The sequence below is a fragment of the Elephantulus edwardii genome, unplaced genomic scaffold, assembly GCF_000299155.1.
Source record: "Elephantulus edwardii isolate Elephantulus edwardi_28Jun2011 unplaced genomic scaffold, EleEdw1.0 scaffold00330, whole genome shotgun sequence".
In the NCBI taxonomy this organism is placed as follows: Eukaryota; Metazoa; Chordata; class Mammalia; order Macroscelidea; family Macroscelididae; genus Elephantulus; species Elephantulus edwardii.
Genome location: NW_006400080.1, coordinates 2,398,977 through 2,405,219, shown reverse-complemented (window position 1 = coordinate 2,405,219; position 6,243 = coordinate 2,398,977). Strand labels below are relative to the sequence as shown.

Here is a 6,243-nt window from a genome sequence, read left to right as displayed (position 1 = left end):
CCTCTATCCCGACTTTCCAGAAATAGAGTCCACCCCCTGAGTTTCCAGAAAGAGTCTCCACCCTACGAGTTTCCTGAAGTGCAGTGTCTATCTCCCAAGTTTCCAGATACAGTCTCCTCCCCACGAGTTTCCAGAAATAGTGTCCACCGCCAAGTTTCCAGAAATAGGGTCTCCATCCCCAGAGTTCCCAGAAATAGAGTCTTCATCCCCCACATATGCAGAAATACAGTCTCCATCCCCTGATAGATAGAGTCTCCACTCCCCCCGATTTTCCAGAAATAGACTCCACCCCCCCAAGTATCCAGAAATAAATTTACCATCCCTCGAGTTTCCAGAAATAGGGTCTCCATCACCTGAGTTTCAAAAATAGTCTCTACTGCCTGAGTTTTCACAAAAAGAGTCTCTATCCCCAAGATTTCAGAAATAGTCTCCAACCCCCAAGTTTCTGGAAATAGAGTCACCATGTGCTGAGTTTCCAGAAATACAGTCTCCATCCCCAGAGTTTCCAGAAATAGACTCTCCAGCCTCTGAGTTTCTAGAAATACAGTCTCCACCCAAGTTTCCAAACATACAGCTCCATCCTCTGAGTTTCCAGAAATACAGTCTCCATCCCCCCTGAGATTCCAGAAATAGAGTCTCCACCCACTGAGTTTTTAGAAATAGAGTCTACACCTTCCTCTGAGTTGCCAGAAATATAGTCTCCATCCCCTGAGTTTACAGAAATAAAGTCTCCATCTCCCAAGTTACCAGAAATACAATCTCTATCCCCCAAGTTTCCAAAAATAGGGTTTCCATCGCCCAAGTTTCCAGAAAGTCTCCAGCCCTCTGAGTTTCCAGAAATAGAGTCGACATCCCACGAGTTTCCATAAGTAGAGTCTCCTTTCCCCGAGTTTCTAGAAATAGTCTCCATCCCCCAAGTTTCATGAAATATAGTCTCCACCTTGCCCCCGGCTTTCCAGAAATAGAGTCCAATCTCTGAGTTTCCAGAAATAGAGTCTCCATCCCCTGAGTTTCCAGAAATACAGTCCATCCCCCAAGTTCCAGAAATAGTTTCCAACCCTGAGTTTCCAGAAATAGTCTCTATCACGCGAGTTTCCAGAAATACAATCTCCATCCCACGTGTTTCCAGATTATAGTCTCCATAACCTGAGTTTCCACAAATAGTGTCCATCACCCTAGTTTCCAGAAATAGAATCTCCATCCCCCAGATTTCCAGAAATTGATTCTCTACCCCCTGAGTTTCCAGAAATAGTCTCCTTCCTCCTGAATTCCAGAAATAGAAGTGCATTCCTGCGTCTCCAGAAATAGTCTCCATCCCCCGAGTTCCAGAAATAGTCTCCCCCACCCCGAATTTCCAGAAGAAGAGTGGCGATCCCCTGAGATTCCAGAAACAGTCTCCTCCCCTGAGTCTCCAGATATAGAGTCACCATGCGTCAAGTTTCCAGAAATACAGTCTCCATCCCCTGAGTTTCTAGAAAGAGAGTAACTATCTGCCAAGTTTCTAGAAGTAGAGTCTACATCACCCGAGTGTCCAGAAATAGTCTCCATCCCCCAAGTTTCCAGAAATATAGTCTCCATCCCCTGAGTTTCCAGAAATACAGTCTCATCCCCCGTTTCCAAAAAGTCTCTACCCCCAAAGTTTCCAGAAATAGTCTCATCCCCCATTTCCAAAAATAGTCTCTACCCCCCAAGTTTCCATAAATACAGTACCTATCCCTTGAGTTTCCAGAAATACAGTTTCCATCCCCTGAGTTACCAGGAATGCAGTCTTCCCCTCCCCACCCCCCGAGATTCTAGAAAAAGAGTCTCCATCGGCTGAGTTTCCAGAAATGGACTCTACCCTCCACCCACCGTGATTCCAGAAATGGTCTCTATCCCTGAGTTTCCAGAACTACAGTCTCCATCACCTGAGTTTCCGGAAATACAGTCTCTAACCCCGTAGTTTCCAAAAATAGAGTCTCCACCCCCAGAGTTTCCAGAAATACAGTCTCCATTCCAGTGTTTCTAGAAATAGAGTCTCTATCTGCTGAGTCCCCCAGAAATACAGTCTCCATCCTTTGTTTCTAGAAATAGTCTCCAGCCCCCGAGTTTCCAGAAATAAGAGTCTCCATCCCCCGAGTTTCCAGAAATATAGTCTCCTCCTCCCCACAACTTTCCAGAAATAGAGTCCACCGCCGAGTTTCCAGAAATAGTCTCCACCCTATGAGTTTCCAGAAAGATAGTCTCCATCTCCGAAGTTTCCAGGTAGAGTCTCCATCCCCCGAGTTTCTAGAAATATAGTCTCCTTCTCCCCCCGACTTTCCAGAAATACAGTCTTCATCCCCCGAGTTTCCAGAAATAGTCTCCATCCTCTGAATTTCCAGTAATAGAGTCTCCAACCCCAAGTTTCCAGAAATACAGTATCCATCCCTGAGTTTCCAGTAATAGAATCTCTGTCCCCCGAGTTTGCAGAAATACAGTCTCTATCCCCAGAATTTCCAGAAATACAGTCTCCATCCCCCGAGTTTCTAGAAATAGAGTCTCCATCCCCTGAGGTTCCAAAAATAAAGTCTCCATCCTCCGAGTTTCCAGAAGTAAGTGTCTCCATACCCTGACATTCCAGAAATAGTCTCCACCCCCCTAAGTTTCCGGAAATAGTCTCTACCCCCGAGCTTCCAGAGGTATAGTCTACATCCCTCGATTTCCAGAAATATAGTCTCCATCCCCGATTTTCCAGAAATAGAGTTCCCCCCCTCCTGAGTATCCAGAAATAGTCTCCACCCCCCCGAATTTCCAGAAATACAGTCTCCATCCCCCAAGTTTCTAGAAATACAGTCTCCATACCCTGAGTTTTCTGAAATACAGTCTCCATCCCCCAAGTTTTCTGAAATAAAGTCTCCATCTCCCGAGATTCCAGAAATAGAGTCTCCACCCCCCGAGTTTCCAGAAATATAATCTCCATCCTTCGAGTTTCCAGAAATCCAGTGTTCCACCACTGACTTTCTGCTGTCACAATCTCCATCAAATGTATCTATGCCATTTGAGCCTCCAATACTTGAGGCTCCATCTCCTGAGTCTCCAGTACTATATTCTCCACCTGCTGAGCCTCTGACTCCTGAATCTGCATCACCGGAGACTCATGACCCAAGTCTATTCCAGTCAAGTTTCCATCATGTGACTCTTCGTCACCAGACTCTCTACCACCAGTTTCCATTTAACTGTCTGCCACCACAGTCTCTGTCAATTAAGTTTGCACCAACACACTGTCAACCACCATGTTCCATGTGACTCTCCACCATCAACATTTCCGCCTCCTGAATCTCCACCAGTGAATTTCCACCGCTTAAGTCTCTGTCATCAGACTATCACCTGTTTCCATCTGAATCTCCACTTCCAGAGACTCACCACTTGAATTTACTCCACCTGAGCCTCCACCAATGGACTTTCCGCCACCCAGGCCTCCAAACCACCATCAACATGACCACCTTCCCCACTGTTACCACCTATGGTGGCAATACAGCCTTTAGCTCCACCATTAACTTAGTGCCCTCATCACATTTGGTGTCACCACAACATCATCTCAACACCATCAGTGCCACCACCTCCTTCGACATCAACATCATTACTAGTCCCTGCACTAGTGTCATTGCCACCATAGACCACGATATGACCACCAACAATGCCTTAACCAATACTGCCTAAGTCAACTGTAACACATCCGCCAACAATGACTGTTAAGTGTCCCAGGGGCTGTCTTCAGTTCTGCTGAGTGGTCCTGGAAGGTGGTGCTCCAGCTGAGGCCAAGGAGCTGCCACCACAATACAGGGGACCCTAAAACATGCACAGCCTCCCCACATGGATCCTGGCCATCTTCAAATGGCCCCTGAAGGCTCAGCCACAACCACATGACTGGGGGATTCGGCCATAAGCACTATCCCGGAATTCTCTGCCACAACCAAGGTTCATAATGCCAGCAATCGGCAGGATACCCTCCCAAGTTGTGATGGTAGTCTCCTCTGCTGCTGAAGGACCAAATGATTCCACTGAGTTAATTGGACACAAAGACTCCTTTGCCAAGGGACAGGAACACAAGGCAGCGCATGGGCCCTTCCAGGCCCCTCCTGGACCTCCCTCTTCAAAGGTCACATCACAAATCAGACTGCAGGTCCACTTACCTCAGAGCAAACAAACTCCTATGAAGTCAACCTCTCTCTCAGACCTCAGGCAAGACTGATCGTTGACTAAAGTTTGGGTGGGTCATCCAGGGGCCTCCTCTGAATGGAGCAGCAACTGGAACCCTATTCACATAAAAGGCCAGAATGTCTTCTGGACAAAAACTAAGACTTATAATACTTCTTAACATAAACTGAACATTTATTTATTACTGAACCTTTTGTTCAGTGTTTGTATGTCTTGCGTATTTGATGCATTAATGGAAGTTTTAAAATTGTGTGGTACAAAATAAAAAATAAAATAAAATAGTGTGGTGGATTCCTCCAAAACATTTTATAAAATCTTATTTCAGGGACACTTTTGTCCCTCTTCCCAGCTGGCCTTCCAGATGCAAAGCCAATGTGCTTTCTTTTTTGAGTCAGGGGCCAAGTTATGGAAAACAGATGCCTCGGGCAGTGAATGACACAGATTCAGCGTGTTCACGTCTGTTGAGCCAAGGGCCAGGTCAGCAGCATCGGCAGCTACCCTGTGCAGTCTGCTTCCCAAGCTTGATTGCTCCAGTGCTTCCATTGTCATGGGGATCTAAGGGTGGGATCTGGAGACTCATGCCTTAAATGAGCTCCTCAATATTAACAGTATTCTTGGCATTTGTCTCCACCACAATGACACCTATGGACTCTGCATTCTCCTTAGCCTCGTTCAAGGGAACCTACCTAATAGCTGAAAGGTCACATTTGTTCTGAACAAACAGCCATGACAATGTTGTCTGTACCATGTTCTTTTAGTTCTTTAACCCATTTTTTTTTCAGGGTCTGAAAAGAATACTGTTTGGTTATATCATAAACATGTCAGCTACAGCAGATTCATGAGAGTACATGGGAGCTAGCGAGTGAAACCATTTCTCGACAGCAGGTCCCAGATGAGGAATTTATGAAGTTTGATTACCACAAGGCACAGTTCTGGTCATAAAAGATGCCTCAATAGTCAGGCTGATGTTGTGGTCAAGATGATTCTGGACAAATCAGCACATGATACTTGATTTCTGTCCCATGGCTGATCCTCCACAGCAGAATCACAGGTTATGAGAGGAGAGTATCCATCTTTCTCTCATGTATCAACTGGTGAATTTGAACCATTGTGTTGGTAGTACAAAATACCGAGAAGGCACACTTTAAACTCCCGGATCATCATCTCCTCAGGCCTGGGCAGCACTCAGGACTCCGCAGCCTCTGGGCTCTGTCTGTGCTGCGCCCTTGATGGCTGTCCAGTCTTTGAGGTCTGCAGTCACCTGGGTGGCGGCGGGATGCTAAACTGTCTGAACAGAACCTGGTGGAATGGAAAAAACAGACTACTCCTAATCATTACACAAACCCTATTTGCATTTTCCCATCCACAGTCAGTGACGAGGAGAGTCATTTTGACAATCTCCACATTGTCCCACATGAGAACCTGCAATGAGGTGTGCAGCAATCAATCATGTAAGATGGGTTTTGTTATAAAGGCTTCTGGAAAGACAGACATCAATTATTTTAGGATCACATGAATGTGCTATTGACTACATACCAGAGTCTGAATCCCAAATCCAGTGTGCCTTTCTCCAATCAGGGAGAGCATTTGACAGTCACAGGTGCCTCTTACCAACATTTATTAGAGTCCAGGCAAAATTTCTTTCCCTAAGAGAATTTTAAAAGGAAGCTAATAATAGAAGGCTTAAAGCCACAACAGCACTAAGCAGTTATTAGGAAGATGGAGGAGTTTCCTACACTTTCCTATCTTGTTCTGTGCTGTCATGTTTTATATTCCTAAGTCTTTATGTGGAGACATAGATGAAAGGCTCATGTCCTGTAGTTCTTCAAGCTAGCAGGTGCTGTAAACCTGCCCAAGAGAACAGATACATCTCTATGTGTCCTGACTTTATAGGGCCATGTTCCCTCTCCCTTGGAAGTGGGTGAAATGTTTTCATCATCATGATTTTACATGACACTGTTGCAAGGAAAAGACAACAAATCTCCTTCACAAATCAAACAAGCTGGGACCAAAGATTCATAGCACTGTTTTTGTTGTTGTTATGTGCCGTCGAGTTGTTTGCGA

General features: G+C 45.5%; 1 pseudogene; it reads right to left on the bottom strand.

The window, feature by feature from the left end:
• Positions 1 to 4,657: 4,657 nt before the first annotated feature.
• On the bottom strand, positions 4,658 to 5,203 carry LOC102862408 (annotated as a pseudogene).
• Positions 5,204 to 6,243: the final 1,040 nt, after the last annotated feature.